The sequence below is a fragment of the Aquarana catesbeiana genome, linkage group LG05, assembly GCF_042186555.1.
Source record: "Aquarana catesbeiana isolate 2022-GZ linkage group LG05, ASM4218655v1, whole genome shotgun sequence".
In the NCBI taxonomy this organism is placed as follows: domain Eukaryota; kingdom Metazoa; phylum Chordata; class Amphibia; order Anura; family Ranidae; genus Aquarana; species Aquarana catesbeiana.
The window spans coordinates 14,232,007-14,247,989 of record NC_133328.1 but is presented as its reverse complement, the minus strand read 5'-3'; the positions used below and the strand labels follow the sequence as shown (position 1 = coordinate 14,247,989).

The following is a 15,983-nucleotide window of genomic DNA, read 5'->3' as shown; positions in this document are numbered from 1 at the left end:
CCAGTCCATCTCTGGACGATGCCTGAACAAAGATGGCTCGGTCCTTCTGGAGAGAAGCCGATCATTGCCAGGGGGAGTAATGTGATGTCTGGTGAGAGGTAATAAATACCTGGAAATGTTTTACTGACACATACTTGGCGTGCAAAAAACCAAATAGGAAAAATTTGTAACTCTGCAATGTCTGCAGATCGCAACTCCAACTGCCATAGTCATTTAAAGGGCAACTTCCCTACTGAGGATAAATGATTCATATTCCTCCCGGGGGGGAATTTAAAAATTTTCAACAGTTTTGGCAAAAAATCCACAGATCTGCCATAGCTGGTCAATTAAAATGCCAACTTCTATGAAGTGTCTGGAGATGGCGATTCCAAATTGAAAGTTCCAGTTTTCCATGTTTTGGTCCTTACATTGCCACATCGCTTGGCATGTAACACTTCCAGATCTAGATTTTCTACCGGTCTGTAGATATTGACATCGGGCACACTGGATCCATGCTGAGTGCCATGTAGGAGGACACGATGATCACATCATCTCCAGTGCTCTACCACCCTGCACTACCCAGAATTCCCTTTAGATGGCAGAACAAATTGCAAAGCCAGATATGAAAGGCTTCACAGTCATCAGCCTATAGACATTGCTGGGATATGACCTATTTTTTTTTTTTTTTTTTAATATATATATATATATATTTTCAGGAGTACTTTGGGCTTTTAACCACTTTTACCCCCTTCCTGACCAGGCCATTTTTTTGCATCCTAGCACTGCGTTAATTTAACTGACAATTGTGCGGTCTTGCAACGCTGTACCAAAATAAAATTGTCCTTTTTTTCCCCCTACAAATAGAGCTTTTTTATAATGGGATTTGATCACCTCGGCGTTTTTATTTTTTGCGCTATAGACAAAAATAGACTGACCTTTAAAAAAAAAAAAAAAAAAGAAAGAAAAAAATATTTTTTACTTTCTGCTATAAAACATTCCCAATAAAAAAAATGTTAAAAATCTAATTTATTCATCAATTTTTGGCCAATATGAATTCTGCTACATATTTTTGGTAAAAAAAAATCCCAATAATTGTATATTGATTGCTTTGCACAAAAGTTATAGTTTCTACAAAGTATGGGATAGATTTATGGAATTTTCATTTTATTTTTACTAGTAATGGCGGTGATCAGCTATTTTATTTTATTTATATTTTTTGCAGGACTGCGTCAATTGCGGCGGATAAATCTGACATAAGTGACACTTTTTGGGGACCAGTGACACCAATACAGTGATCAGTGCTTAAAAAAAAAATATGCACGGTCACTGTACAAATGACACTGGCAGAGAAGGGGTTAACATCAGGGGCGATCAAAGGGTTAAATGTGTCCCTAGGGAGTTCGTGCTAACTGTGGGGGAGGTGCTTTGACTAGGGGGGGGGAAAACCAGAGATCCGTGTTTCTGCTTAGCAGAAACACAAGATCTCCATTTTTTTTCCCCCCATCTGGCAGAACAGCGATCTGCCTTGTTTACATAGGCAGACCGTCATTCTGCCTCTCCTCAGAACGATCGGCGGGTCCAAGCGGACATTGCGTCATCCGGACCCGCGGATTGGCTCCCGCCGCGTTCGATCACAGCGGGAGCGGGCCACCAGCGGCGTGCGTGCGCCCCAGACCCTGTGCACGAAATCACGTACGTATATGTGATTTTGCGCAGGAGGACCGCCCTGACACAGTATATCTGCGTGGGGCAGTCCATAAGTGGTTTAAGCAGATCTACACCCTTCCATTTATAGAGAGAGAGAGAGAGAGAGAGAGAGAGAGAGAGAGTAGATATCTATACTATATATCTATATAGATATCTCTATCTATCTATCTATCTATCTATCTATCTATCTATCTATCTATCTATCTATCTATCTATCTATATATATAATATATTTTCTTTTTTCCCCCCAGCTTACTGTGGTGGTCGATTTTGCACATTTCAGGTACACTCCCACCCAGAGGATCCAGCATTGTCCTGATCCATCCAGCACTGCCATGTAGCATGTGACGTCATTGAGAGGCCCGTTGGCCCTTCCAGCTTCAACCGGTGGGGCGCTAGGCACGCCCCCTCCTCCTTTCTGAATAAAGAGCTATGCCTCGTGAGATGTGATGTGCATATCCCAGGAGGCACAGCGTCATTTTCCTAGGCAAGCAGCGTAAAAAAACTTGTGTCCCCCTAATACCGGAGCCCAATCCCGATCCAGCGATGTGCACAAGAGCTGAAGCTCTCCCAGGTCTCTCTCTGCTCATTGGCTGAGACACAGCAGTGGTAGCTGCTCCAGCTGCTGTCAGACAGTGAGGAGGGGGCGGGGCTGAGCAGCGCTCATTGACACATAAAGGCGGCTAGGGAGCGAGCACACATCAGTGCCCCCAGAGCACTGTATGTAAGTTGCATTGAGATGTGGTGAGTGTGGAGGCCATTGGAGTACAGGGACCTCATTGTCCAGTGGTGAGATGATTGGAGCTTTGTGACATGGTGCATTATCCTGCTGGAAGGAGCCATCAGAAGATGGGGACACTGTAGTCATAAAGGGATGGACATGGTCAGCAACAATACTCAGGTAGGCCGTGGTGTTTAAACGATGCTCAATTGGTACTAAGGGGTCCAAAGTGTGCCAAGAAAATATCCCCCCAACCATTACACCCCCACCACCAGCCTGAACCGGTGATACAAGGCAGGATGGATCCATACATCAAATTCTGACCCCACCATCTAAATGTCGCAGATGAAATCCAGACTCATTAGGACAGGCAACGTTTTTCCAATCTTCTATTGTCCAATTTTGGTGATCCTGTGCAAATTGTGGCCTCAGTTTCCTGTTCTTAGCTGACAGGAGTGGCACCCGGAGATGATATTCTGCATACCTTGGTTGTAACGAGCGGTTATTTGAGTTCATGTTGCCTTTCTGTTATCTCCAACCAGTCTCCAGTCTGCCCATTCTCCTCTGACCTCTGACATCAACAAGACATTTTCCTTCACAAAACTGCCGCTCTCTGGATATTTTCTCTTTTTCCCACCATTCTCTGTAAACCCGAGAGATGGTTGTGTGTGAAAATCCCAGTAGATCAGCAGTTTTTGAAATACTCAGACCAGCTTGTCTTGCACCAACAACCATTCCACGTTCAAAGTCACTTAAAGTGAGGTTCCACCCAAAAGTGGAACTTCCGCCTATGCACTTCCTTCCCCCCCTTCGATGGCACCTTTTGGGGGGGGGGATTGGGGACCTGTTTTTTTGACAGGTCCCATTCCCCATTTCCAGAAACGGGGGGCTGCGGCCTGATCTCCTGGAAGTTTGGCCCCCCTCATCCTTTCCCTGCTGCCAGACCAATTAGAAAGCACAGCATGCTTAGCGCATGCGCAGTAGCATAGGTGTGCGCAGCCTGTTGCATTAGGGTGTGCTCCCTAAATGTATTAAAACATGGACGGTGTCAGTAGGGCAGTGGACGGTGTCAGTAGGGCAGTGGACGGTGTCAGTAGAGGAGTGGACGGTGTCAGTGGAGGAGTGGATGGTGTCAGTAGAGCAGTGGACGGTGTCAGTGGAGCAGTGGACGGTGTCAGTGGAGCAGTGGACGGTGTCAGTGGAGCAGTGGACGGTGTCAGTGGAGCAGTGGACGGTGTCAGTGGAGCAGTGGACGGTGTCAGTGGAGCAGTGGACGGTGTCAGTGGAGCAGTGGCCGGTGTCAGTGGAGGAGTGGCCGGTGTCAGTGGAGGAGTGGCCGGTGTCAGTGGAGGAGTGGCCGGTGTCAGTGGAGGAGTGGCCGGTGTCAGTGGAGGAGTGGCCGGTGTCAGTGGAGGAGTGGCCGGTGTCAGTGGGGCAGTGGACGGTGTCAGTGGGGCAGTGGACGGTGTCAGTGGGGCAGTGGACGGTGTCAGTGGGGCAGTGGACGGTGCCAGTGGGGCAGTGGACGGTGCCAGTAGGGCAGTGGACGGTGTCAGTTTTTTATTTTTACTTCTTTTATTTATTTATTATTTTTTACAATTTTTTTAGAAGCCCTGTTGGGGGCTTTGGTGAAATATCAGCAGGGGGAATCTGCACTGCACAGGGTGATTAGGGTGTGCCCAGGCACACCCGGCGCACACCCCCTGCGCACGCCTATACGCAGTAGGGAACCAGCTGTGAAGCCGAAAGACTTCACTGCCGGGTTCCCTTGCCAGGAATGGCGGCGGCAGCACCCGGGAGTCGATCCGAAGATCGGCTGGGGTGCCGACATTGCTGGCTCCCTGGTGTAGCTGCTGACTTTTTTAATTTTTTATCACCCAGGCTGGACCTCCTCCTCTTTAAATCCCTTTCTTCCCCATTCTGATACTCAGTTTAAACAGCAAGTTGTCTCCACCACGTCTAAATGCATTGAGTTGATGCCATGCGATTGTGGATGTATGTAGAAAAAAAATCCTATACATGTATTCTTGGTTTTAAAGGGTACTCTGCTACAGTAACTTGCAACAATGTAACTCTGTAAAAATTGCCATACCTGGAATTCAGCTGTAAGTAACATGGTGTGCACTCTGAAGGAATTCAATCTTCTCTTCCCTTAGGAACGGTGGAGTTTATTTTCTCTGTGTGCTAATATATGAAATTTTACCTGGAGCTATGTGCAGCCATCTGGGACAGTCAATTACAGGAGCAGGAGGACAAAATATTCAGGGAAATTCTGCCTGTAAAACAATTCCTGTAGCCGAGGCTACAAGGAGGAAGAAGGGACATTTGAAAAAAAAATATTTTGGCATATTTTTTTGGTAAATTGGTGGATACAAACCGGCAGAGGCTTGCAGAAGAATTATAATGTACATTATATTGACTTTTATAAAACCCCTTTTTAATCAACCCAATATCTACCAACATACGTTTGTTATAAATGTGTTATACAAAGGGTTAGAGCAAACTCCATATGGGATGTGCCCGGGCACATCCTAATCACCCCGTGCAGTGCCCATTTCCTCTGCTTCCTGGCGCCCCCTATCTCCCCCCTGCAGTGCTGCCAGCTTCCCTCCTCTCCTGCCGGCTGCTATTTAGGATGTTTCAGGTTGAAGAGCAGGGGAAGGGGCCAGTAAATATTTCATTTAACGGCCCCTTCCTTTTCTGAATGAACACAGTGAGTAATCTGTACCGGTCACTCCTGTGTTTATTCCTAACTGAAGCATAGTAGACTGTTTACTATGCTTTAGTTGGTGAATGAACAGGAAGCTGCTCAGCACAGAGCACTTCCCATTAGTTCGCTGAGGCTGCAGAGAAAGGGACTGGGGAAGCTCTGTCCTCAGTCTTGGTCTCAAAAGTGAGACATCAGAGGTTTGTTTGGACCCTTGATATTTCACCAAAGCCCCCTAATGGGGCTCCTAAAAAAAAATAGTAAAAAAAAAAAAAATTTGTACAAAATAATAAAACAAAACTGACACCAATCTCTGCTCTGCTGACGCCATCCCCTGCCAGCAGCACTGGTACACCTGGCACACCCCTTGCAAACGCTTATGGTAACAACGTATCATTTTTTTGTAACTTTATGGAACATTAAACACTCCATTTAACTATATAAATAGGCATAGCTCCCAACTGTCCCTGATTTCGAGGGACTGTCCATGATTTGGAGCAATGTCCCTCTGTCCCTCATTCCTCCTCATTTGTCCCTCATTCTGGTCTGATCTATATAATTGTATATAAAATGCACTTTTTATCTTTCAAAAAGTGTTTCCCAGAGCTAAACCTTTCATCTGATTTATAAATTGCTGCATTTTTCAATTTTAAAAGTCAATATAAAGGAATAATAGTGGTAAAAAAAAAAAAAGCACTTGTGGCTTTAACTTTTTTGGAAAGGGCCCCAGCAGTCAGGTTTCTTGCATTGGGGCCCTGAAGGTTCTAGTTACGCTTCAGCATGGAGGTCCTACATCATGCTTTTGGGCTTTTGGGGTGGTAGTAGGCAAATACAACCTTTTCTATGGGTGAACGTCGGTTCCTTTTTTAAAGTTTTAATCTTTTATACAGTCAGAATAATCTGATTGTTGGTATGGTTGGCGCTGTCCCTATCGGTCACAAATTAGCGTGCTTCTTTTTGAAGGGAATCTCATGTCTTCCTCGAAGGATTGTATTCTGTGAGTTGAGTTCCTCAGAATAGTGGAGCTTCCAAGCCGGAGAGCACAGAATGGCCTCCTGTCTCCACGATTTATAGTATTCCAGCACACCACAAGCAGCTGTTTTCTAATGACTTGTCTGTCCCGGGAGGATGTCCAACTAGGGCTGCACATCTGCAGAGCAAGTGACGACCGGCCCCGCTATGTGCAGGTCACAGTGAGCCAACTCTTAACTCCTGAACAAAAATCTGCAGAATTAAATCTGTTTATAACCCAACACCCACATCTAAAGTGCTGGTGTGCCCAAAACTGATCAAATTCTGAAAGATGCTAAAGATGTGTAAACACCTGTTTCCTTATTGAGGAGATCCTGTGCTGAGTTCCCGGGTCTGTACATCTGCTGTGCCCATTATGAGGAGTTCCCACCATCCCTGTGCTGAGTTCCCGGGTCTGTACATCTGCTGTGCCCATTATGAGGGGTTCCCACCATCCCTGTGCTGAGTTCCCAGATCTGTACACCCGCTCTGCCCATTATGAGGGGTTAATTTTGTTTATTGAAAAATCTTACAAACAACAACTTATATACAATAAAACCATAATAAATAAATAAACCATATTTACAAAATAATTGAATATGATTATACAAAACAAGAACATAATAAATGGTGCAAATCAAATTGCACACAACACAATCCCTACGGGAGAGCCAGACTAAGGAACATCACCGTCACCATGTATGTAGCCTTTTATCAAAAATAGATTTGATCTTGAAAATCTAGGGGAGTGAATCAAGAATACAAAGAAAAGCCGCACACCCCGAGATCAACAGGCAGCAGCTACAGAGTCCTGATATTCCTCCACGCCCTTATCCAGGCCTCCTGCTGCCACCTGCCTTTCTCAAGATCCCGAATCTTCCCAACCTCACCCAGAATGTCCTGCACCACCACTTCGATGGGGAGGATTTTACTCCGTAAGGATACCTGACACCGCGCACTCCACGTGAAATAACGGACTACTAGACTAACTAAAAAAAGTGTTTCCAAATCATAATCCCGACGAGTCTGGAATGCCCCATACACCCACTCTGCATAACTCATATGGGGGAGGAAGGGTATACTCAGAGCCCTCCCCACCCTCTTGTATACCTCTATATTAAAAGGGCATTGAAGTAGAAAGTGATCCATGGACTCCACCACTCCTCCACACTCCACTCTCGGGCAGCCCCGATCACTCATGGAAAGAAACTTCAAGTTGCCCTTCACATATATATATATTATGAGGGGTTCCCACCATTCTTGTGCTGAGTTCCCGGGTCTGTACACCTGCTTTGCCTATTATGAGGGGTTCCTACCATCCCTGTATGGAGTTCCTGGAACTGTATGCCTGCTGTGGCCACTATGAGGGGTTCCCACCGTCCCTGTGCTGTATTTCTAGATTTGTATACCTGTTGTGCTCATTATGAGGGGTTCTCACCATCCCTGTGCTGAGTTCCCAGGTCTGTACACCTTCTGTGCCCAGTATGAGGAGTTCACACCATCTCTGTACACCTGCTGTGCTCATTATGAGGGGTTCCTACCATCCCTGTACGGAGTTCCTGGAACTGTATGCCTGCTGTGTCCATTATGAGGGGTTCCCACCATCCCTGTGCTGAGTTTCCGGGTCTGTACACCTGCTGTGTCCAATATGAGGGGTTCCCACCATACCTGTTGGATATTTGCTTTTGTCATAAAGCACACAAGTCACCAAAGCTGTGCATGACATTTCTAAATGGCAGAATTGATAGGTACAATGCTGGAAACTGGTCAGGCTAAGGTTACAATGTTGCAGTCTGATCTCTGGAAGAAAGTAAATGTTTCCTCCTGCCTGTAGCAGACTGAGGACATCTCAGCCTAGGCAACTTTTTTACCATATCTATCTAAAGAATAGCTGTTCTGTATGACATGCCAGGAATTTAATCATGCAGCCTTGTAAAGTTACTGGAAGTTCCTCTATACCAGGGGTCTCAAAACTGCAGCCCATGGGCCAGATGTGGCCCTTTTGCTAGCTTTTATCCGGCCCTTGGGGCACCATTCGTCCCACTGACACCAAAAAGGGGGCACTATTTAATGATGGGATACCACCTTCTACTAGCAGGGGCACTACTCCTCCTAATGACCACCAACCTTGAGGCCGTATTTATTCTCACCGAAGCTGGGCCTGGGACATTTTCTGCCCCCCCCCCCCCCGCTGGCCACAATCCGGCCCTCCTAAAGTCTGAAGGGCAATAAACTGGCCCTTTTGAAAAGTTTGGAGACCCCTGCTCTATACTACTACTAATAAATATTTGAAATAATACAAATTAAAACTATATGAAAAAATGTAAAGTAATTTAAAAATTTCATCTACTATACAACGGCTCTTGTTGGGTTCTGGCACCTGTGAGGGGTTCCAACTATCCCTGTGCAATGGCTCTTGTTGGGTTCTGGTTGGGTTCTGCATTTGATCGTTTTGTAACTATGGGGGCATCGATCTGGTGTGGTCAGACTCTTCATCCGAAAAACAAAACGTGGCCACTGATAAGTTTATTTTTCTTGTGTGGGTAAATTTTGCTTTTGCTTGAGGTTCTCCTTGAAGTTTGTTGATTCAATGGCGCTGAGCCTGAGGGCTGTATGCTATTAATGATGCTGAATAATTGCCGTGCGTTTGCAGGGTTCACCACTAATCTGTTTCAGCAATGACTTTGTGACCCAGACAAGTTAATTGCTCACATAGAAACATGGACTCCTTCTTCCTAACTGACCCGTGAAAAACGCATTGAGCCGCTCTCCTTGCTTGACTAGACCCTCGCAGAATTCCTCTGTGGCAGCAAGTGACAGGTGCTCATTGTTCAGGTCTTCAGGAACCTAAAGGAAGAAGACCTATGTCACACCTCCCAACATTTCTGAGATGGGAATGAGGGACACCTACTGGCAAACGTATGTAGGCATAGGATACGCCTCCCTGCCACAACCCCTTAAAGGGGAAATAACCCCAAAAAATGTAATTAAATCCACAAGTGCTTTTTTTTTTTTTTACCACTATTATTCCTTTGTATTGGCTTTTAAAATTGAAAAATGCAGCAATTTAGAATTTGGATGATAGGTTTAGCACTGGGAAACACTTTTTAAAAGATAAAAAGTGCATTTTATATACAACTATATGGATCAGACCAAAATGAGGGACAAATGAGTAGGAAAGAGGGACAGAGGGACGTTGCTCCAAATCAGGGACAGTCCCTCGAAATCAGGGACAGTTGGGAGCTATGCCTATCTATATAGTTAAATGGAGTGTTTAACCTCCCTGGCGGTATTCCCGAGTCTGGCTCGGGGCGGAATTTCAGAACCAAAAGCGGTAACCCCGAGCCAGACTCGGGATCGCATCGCATGATCCAGGAAGAGCTTACTTGCCTTGTCCCCCGGATCCTGCGATGTCCTCCCCGCAGTGCGAGCGACTCGTCCTCCGCTCGATCTCCGTTCCCTGCGAGCGTTGCAACGCACAGGGACGGAGAATGGCGCCACATTCAAAAAGTGAAACACACACAATACATACAGTACACTGTAATCCTAAAGATTCCATTACTGTATCAAATTACTGGTATTTCACATCCCTTTTGTCCCCAGTGGTTTCTCCAGTGCCCTGCATGCAGTTTTATATTATAAAAACTGTTCCCTCTGCCTGGAAACTGGAGATTGTCCATAGCAACCAAAACCGTCCCTTTACATCAAAAGGGGTTTTAGTCCAGCTAGAAAACAGCGATGATAAATTAGAATCACTCGCAGCAGTGGCGTCGCTAGGGGGTGGCTTTTGGGGCTATAGCCCAGAATCTGGGGCCCATAGCCCCGAGTCTCTGCAGGGGTCCCCAAGGGGAGGGAAGGCTGTCTGGGGACCCGGATGTAAGTGGAGGGGCTCTCTGGGGACCTTGATGCAAGGGGGAGGCTCTCTGGGGACCCTGATTTTAAGGGGGAGGCTCTCTGGGGACCCTGATTTTAAGGGGGAGGCTCTCTGGGGACCCTGGTTTTAAGGGGGAGGCTCTTTGGGGACCCTGATTTTAAGGGGGAGGCTCTCTGGGGACCCTAATGTAAGGGGGGCTCTCTGGGGACCCTGATGCAAGGGGAAGGCTCTCTGGGGACTCTGATGTAAGGAGGAGGCTCTGGGGACCCTGATGTAAGGGGGAGGCTCTCTGGGGACCCTGATTTTAAGGGGGAGGCTCTCTGGGGACCCTAATGTAAGGGGGGGCTCTCTGGGGACCCTGATGCAGGGGGAAGGCTCTTTGGGGACTCTGATGTAAGGAGGAGGCTCTGGGGACCCTGATGTAAGGGGGGGCGGGCTCTCTGGGGACCCTGATGTAAGGGGGGGCTCTCTGGGGACCCTGATGTAAGTGGGGGGCTCTCTGGGGATATACACACACACACACACATATATTACTGTATATACATGTGTATTCCCACCCAAGCGTATGACTTTCTTTACTACGCTGCTATGGGCTCTAGCCCCAGATCTTTTGTAGACCTAGCAACACCCCTGACTCACAGAATTGAGCGATAGTGATTTGTGGGGAGATCCGTCATCAAACACTGAAAAGTAATGACAGCGACAATTCTGCAACTGAGCAAATTTCAGTGTTTTTTATTTGATTACATTAATTATTATTATATTATTATTTGGTATAATTATTTATAGTTTTTTATTATATTATAATTTATGATTTCGTGTTTCAAACTTTATCATACCCGGGATGTCTACTAGACTCTGGTTTGTACAAATTTAATTGAGTTATTCCTAAGAATTACAGGCCTACAATATAAAACGCCAAATTTCCGTGCAAAATAATTGTACCGCTTTCAGCATCAAAAATATGAAATAATCATACCGCCAGGGAGGTTAATGTTCCATAAAGTTACAAAAAAAGGATACGTTGTTACTATAAGCAGGCGCAAGGGGTGTGCCAGGTGTGCCAGTGCTGCCGGCTTCCCTCCTCTCCTCCCCCCCCCCCGCCCGGCTGTCTCGGGGGTGTTTCACGATGAAGAGTGGGGGGTAGTGGCAAACCAATGTCATTGACCAGCCCCTTCCTTTTCTAAGGCTTCATTCACACTTGGTTGTTCCAGAATCGCGGCTGCGTTTGCGATTTGCCATTAATTCTAACGTTGCCTGAGGCTGTAGCATGATAAATCACGGCAAATCGCAACACGCGACGATGTCGCTCAAAAGAAGCTCCTGCTCCTTTTTTTGAGCGACGAGCCTTGCGTGTTGCGATTTTGCCGCACAAATTTATCACGCGACGTCTGTGGCAAAATCGCACCGTGATTGAGGTGACATTAGTGGTAACGGCATCGCAAGCGCATCCTGCGTTTTGCCATGATTTTGGAATTTCGGGCAGAGTTGCTTGCGATTTTCTGGAGCGCCCAGGTTTGAATGGGAGCCTTAATGAACACACTCACGGTGTTCAATCATAACTGAAGCATAGTAAACGGTTTACCATGCTTCAGTTTGTGAATGAACAGGAAGCAGCTCAGCACAGAACACTTCTCATTAGACACGTGCATGATGAAAAAAAAAATAGTTTTTGTTTAGATTTGTTAATCTAGTTATTTCGTTTTGTTAAATTTGGTTGATTTGTTCAATTCGGATAACATATTCGTTTTGTCTTTTTTAAAATTTTTACTTCAAATTTATGTATATATATATCAACCCCCTATTTTGTAGATGAGAACTTTTGTGCAAAGCAATCAATATACGCTTATTGGAATTTTTTTTTTTAACCAAAAATATGTAGCAGAATACATATTGGCCTAAATTGATGAAGACATTTTTTTATAGCAGAAAGTAAAAAATAGTGCTTTTTTTTCAAAATTGTCGGTCTTTTTTTGTTTATAGCGCAAAAAATAAAAAACGCAGAGGTGATCAAATACCACCAAAAGAAAGCTCTATTTGTGGGGAAAAAAAGGACATCAGTTTTATTTGGGTACAGCTTCGTATCGCAAAAAATGGCCTGGTCATTAGGGGGTAAGACTTTCCGGGGCTGAAGAGGTTAAGACTGAACAATACTAAAAGGGCAGCATTTTTTTTTTTTGTTTACATGTATTCTGCAATTTTACACATTCATTAGTTTTTGTACTCCCTTTTATTCAAATACTTTGGTGCTCTGGTGGGGGGAGGGGCTCCCATGGAGGAGCAATGGAGATGAGCGGGATCTGGGATTGCACATCATATGACGGTGACACTCAGCCATTGCTTCTTCCTGTGCTGCAGTGTGGAGCAGATGGAGGGAGGAGGTGGGTGGAGCCAACACTCACTAGGCGGGGAGAAGGAAGAAGGCTCCGCTCTGAATGCTGGGGCTCTCCTTCTCCTCGGCAGGGGGCTCCGATGTGACCGATGTCACTGGTTGCTAGAAGTCGGGCAGCACAGGCTCTAGCAACCAGTCCAGAGAACAGTAGAGGCCAAGCCAGCGGCGCGGCTCCACCCACCTCCTCCCTCCATCATCAAGAGGCTCCAGCGCAGCGTGAGGACACACAACAGGATCTTTCTCTCAGCGCTGATGATAATGATGTCAGAGAGAGACTGTCAGTAATATTTTCGGGGGGGGGGGGGGGGGGCAATTGCCCCGTTGCCCCCCCCCGGATCCGCCCCTGAATCTCATAGAGACTCATCAGACCAGGCAACTTTTTTCCAATCTTCTATTGTCCAGTTTTGGTGAGCCTGTGCGACTTGTAGCCTCAGTTTCCTGCTCTTTAGCTGACAAGAGTGGCACCCGGTGTGGTCTTCTGCTGCTGTAGCCCATCTGCTTCAAGGTTTGATGTGTTGTGCATTCAGAGATGGTATTCTGCATACCTTGGGTTTAACGAGGGGTTATTTGAGTTACTGTTGCCTTTTTTATCATCTAGAACCAGTCTGCCCATTCTCCTCTGACATCAGCAAGGCATTTTCCTCCACACAACTGCCGCTCACTGGATATTTCCTCTTTCCCCCCCCCCCCACCATTCTCTGTAAACCCCGAGAGATGGTTGTACGTGAAAATCCCATAAATACTCAAACCAGCCCATCTGGCACCAACAACCATGCCACGTTCAAAGTCACTTAAACCCCCCTTTCTTCCCCATTCTGATGCTCAGTTTGCACTTCAGCAAGTCGCCTTCACCGCGTCTAGATGCCTAAAATGCATTGTTGCAGCCATGTGATTGGCTGATTGGCAATTTTTGTTACCAAGCCATTGAACAGGTGTACCTAATAAAGTGGCCGGTGAGTGTAATTAAAATATTTTTGTTTTTTTGGGTTTAAAGTGTTACTAAACCCACAACAGTAAAATGAGTCTGTATATGCAGTAAAGCATGCTTGTTAAATACTCACTGCTCTGAAGATATAATTTTAGTCGGACATTTAAACTTTTCTCAAGGGTCCCTCCATGGTAAAAAGGTTGAGAGAGGTTTTTCTAGAAATGGAAAACTATGCCCCGAACTTCCCAACTGTAGACAAGAAAGTCCAATGGGTGCGGGTTGAACCTTTGTCTGAGTTCTGTGTAACCATTTTGTAGGTTTGCTACATTTTTATTTATTTTTCTCTATATCACTGTATAGAACTTGCTACTGTATCACATTCAAGGATGGTAGGACCCTTGGGCTTGTCTCATAGGCATCAGTTTGACACCAATATGAGAATCTTCTGAGGTTATATGGAGTACATTGATGGTTTGGATTGGATCTGCTTCCAAGTTTTTTTCATTACCATAGGCTTTTTTTAATATATGGAGTGGTGATGGGTTAAAGCCCTCAATGTTTTTCTTTCCCTAAGATGGAAAGTGGTCATGAATAGGAGGTGAGTGCAAGTCTTCCGGGGGTGGGGGTGGAACACACATTCATATTGTGACTTTTTTCATTTTGGTCATTGACCAATTTTGTTGAATGGGGAATCTTATGGATCTTCTTGATTTTAAAGATTTTCCCGGCTATAACCCCTCTCAGTCTTGTGCTGTAAGACCGCATGATGGTTCCTCGGTCTCCCAGAGTAGCATCTGCGTCTCCACCACGCTGACCCGTGACCCCGGCAAATGAGGCCCTGTGATCTTGTTCCACTTCAGTGATGGAGATCACAATTTAGTTAACTTTACCTTTTTTGGTTAACTTGTTTCCTAGCCCCGGCCGCCCGTCACCATTATACGGAGCTACAGAAAGGATCTGAGTAATGAAGCATAATTGCCGGACACACAAAAAAGTTTAATTAAAGGGGAATTCAGCCTAGACAAATCGTACATTATATCTGGTTAGTTATGTGGCAATTCTAATCCATGTGAGATCCAGAAGCCCGATTACTTGAATCTAAATTACTTATTCCCTGTATTTCATGCTCAGAGTGACCCTTCAAGTTGATGTCAAGCTTCCTCTGGTACCACCAAGTTCCATTGCATAGCTCCCAACTGTCACTGATTTTTCGAGGGACTGTTCCTCTTTCAGAACAAAGTCCCTCTGTGTCCCTCTTTCCTCCTCATTTGTCCCTTATTTTGGTCTGATCTATATAATTGTATATAAACTGTACTAGTTATCTATCAAAAAGTGTTTCTGAGTGATAAACCTTTCATCCAATTTCTAAATTGCTGCATTTGAAAATTCTAAAAGCCAGTATAAAGGAATAGTAGTGTTAAAAATGCACCTGTGGGTTTTTAATGTACGATTCTCCTTTAAAGGGGGCATGCTTATGCCTATGCCTACATACTTTTTGCTAATAGGTATCCCTCATTCCCATCTCAGAAAGTTGGGAGGTGTGCCGTTAGTTTGCTTGCAACGGTGGGGCTTGCCAGGAGGGCGGGCTGTCAGCGGTGGGGCCTGGCGGAGGGCGGACTGTCAGCGGTGGGGCCTGGCAGAGGGCGGACTGTCAGCGGTGGGGCCTGGCGGAGGGCGCGACTGTCAGCGGTGGAGCCTGGCGGAGGGCAGACTGTCAGCAATGGGGCCTGGCGGATGGCAGGCTGTCAACGGTGGGGCCTGTCGGAAGGCGGCAAGGCGGAGGCGGGCTGTCAACGGTGGGGCCTGTCGGAAGGCGGCAAGGCGGAAGCAGGCTGTCAGAGGCCTGGCAGAGGGTGGGCTGTCAGCGGTGGGGCCTGGCAGAGGGTGGGCTGTCAGTGGTGGGGCCTGGCAGAGGGCGGGCTGTCAGCGGTGGTGCCTGGTGGAGGGCGGGCTGTCAATGGTGGGGCCTGGCAAAGGGCGGGCTGTCAACGATGGGGTCTGGCGGAAGGCAGCAAGGCAGAGGGCGGGCTGTCAACGGTGGGGCCTGGCAGAGGGTGGGCTGTCAACGGTGGGGCCTGGTGGAGGGCGGGCTGTCAACGGTGGGGCCTGGTGGAGGGCGGGCTGTCAACGGTGGGGCCTGGCGGAGGGCGGGCTGTCAACGGTGGGGCCTGGCGGAGGGCAGGCTGTCAACGGTGGGGCCTGGCGGAGGGCGGGCTGTCAACGGTGGGGCCTGGCGGAGGGCGGCCAGGTGGAGGGCGGGCTGTCAATGTTGGGGTGGATTTAATAAAGGCAAATAGACTATGCAGTCACACTCTATTTTTGCATAGTAAATGTGGTAAAGATTCATTTTGTAAAGAATATCCAATCCGGTACAAGGAAAATAGAAAGCATTTTTTTCTTGCACATGATTGGTGATCAACAGAGCTGTATGGCATTTATTAAGCTCTGGGGGAAATGAGTGCAAAGTGCAGTCTATTTTCCTTTAGTAAATCTACCCTTGTGTGTCCCTGGTAAAAACCAGGGAGTATATAAAGAGTACAAAAAAAACTCTGTAATATTATATTTTTGTATTGCAAATTAATGAAGCGCTGAAAAGTGTGCCAAAATAAGGGGAAAATTCAGCATTGAGCTGTTCAGGCAAATTATTGCAACAATGAAAGGACC

At 46.4% G+C, this 15,983-nt stretch overlaps 1 protein-coding gene across 1 annotated transcript in view; it reads left to right on the top strand.

The window, feature by feature from the left end:
- Nucleotides 1-15,983, top strand: part of WNT9A (Wnt family member 9A) — a 152,828-nt gene that overhangs the window by 120,525 nt on the left and 16,320 nt on the right. The gene's annotated exons all lie outside the window — the stretch shown is intronic.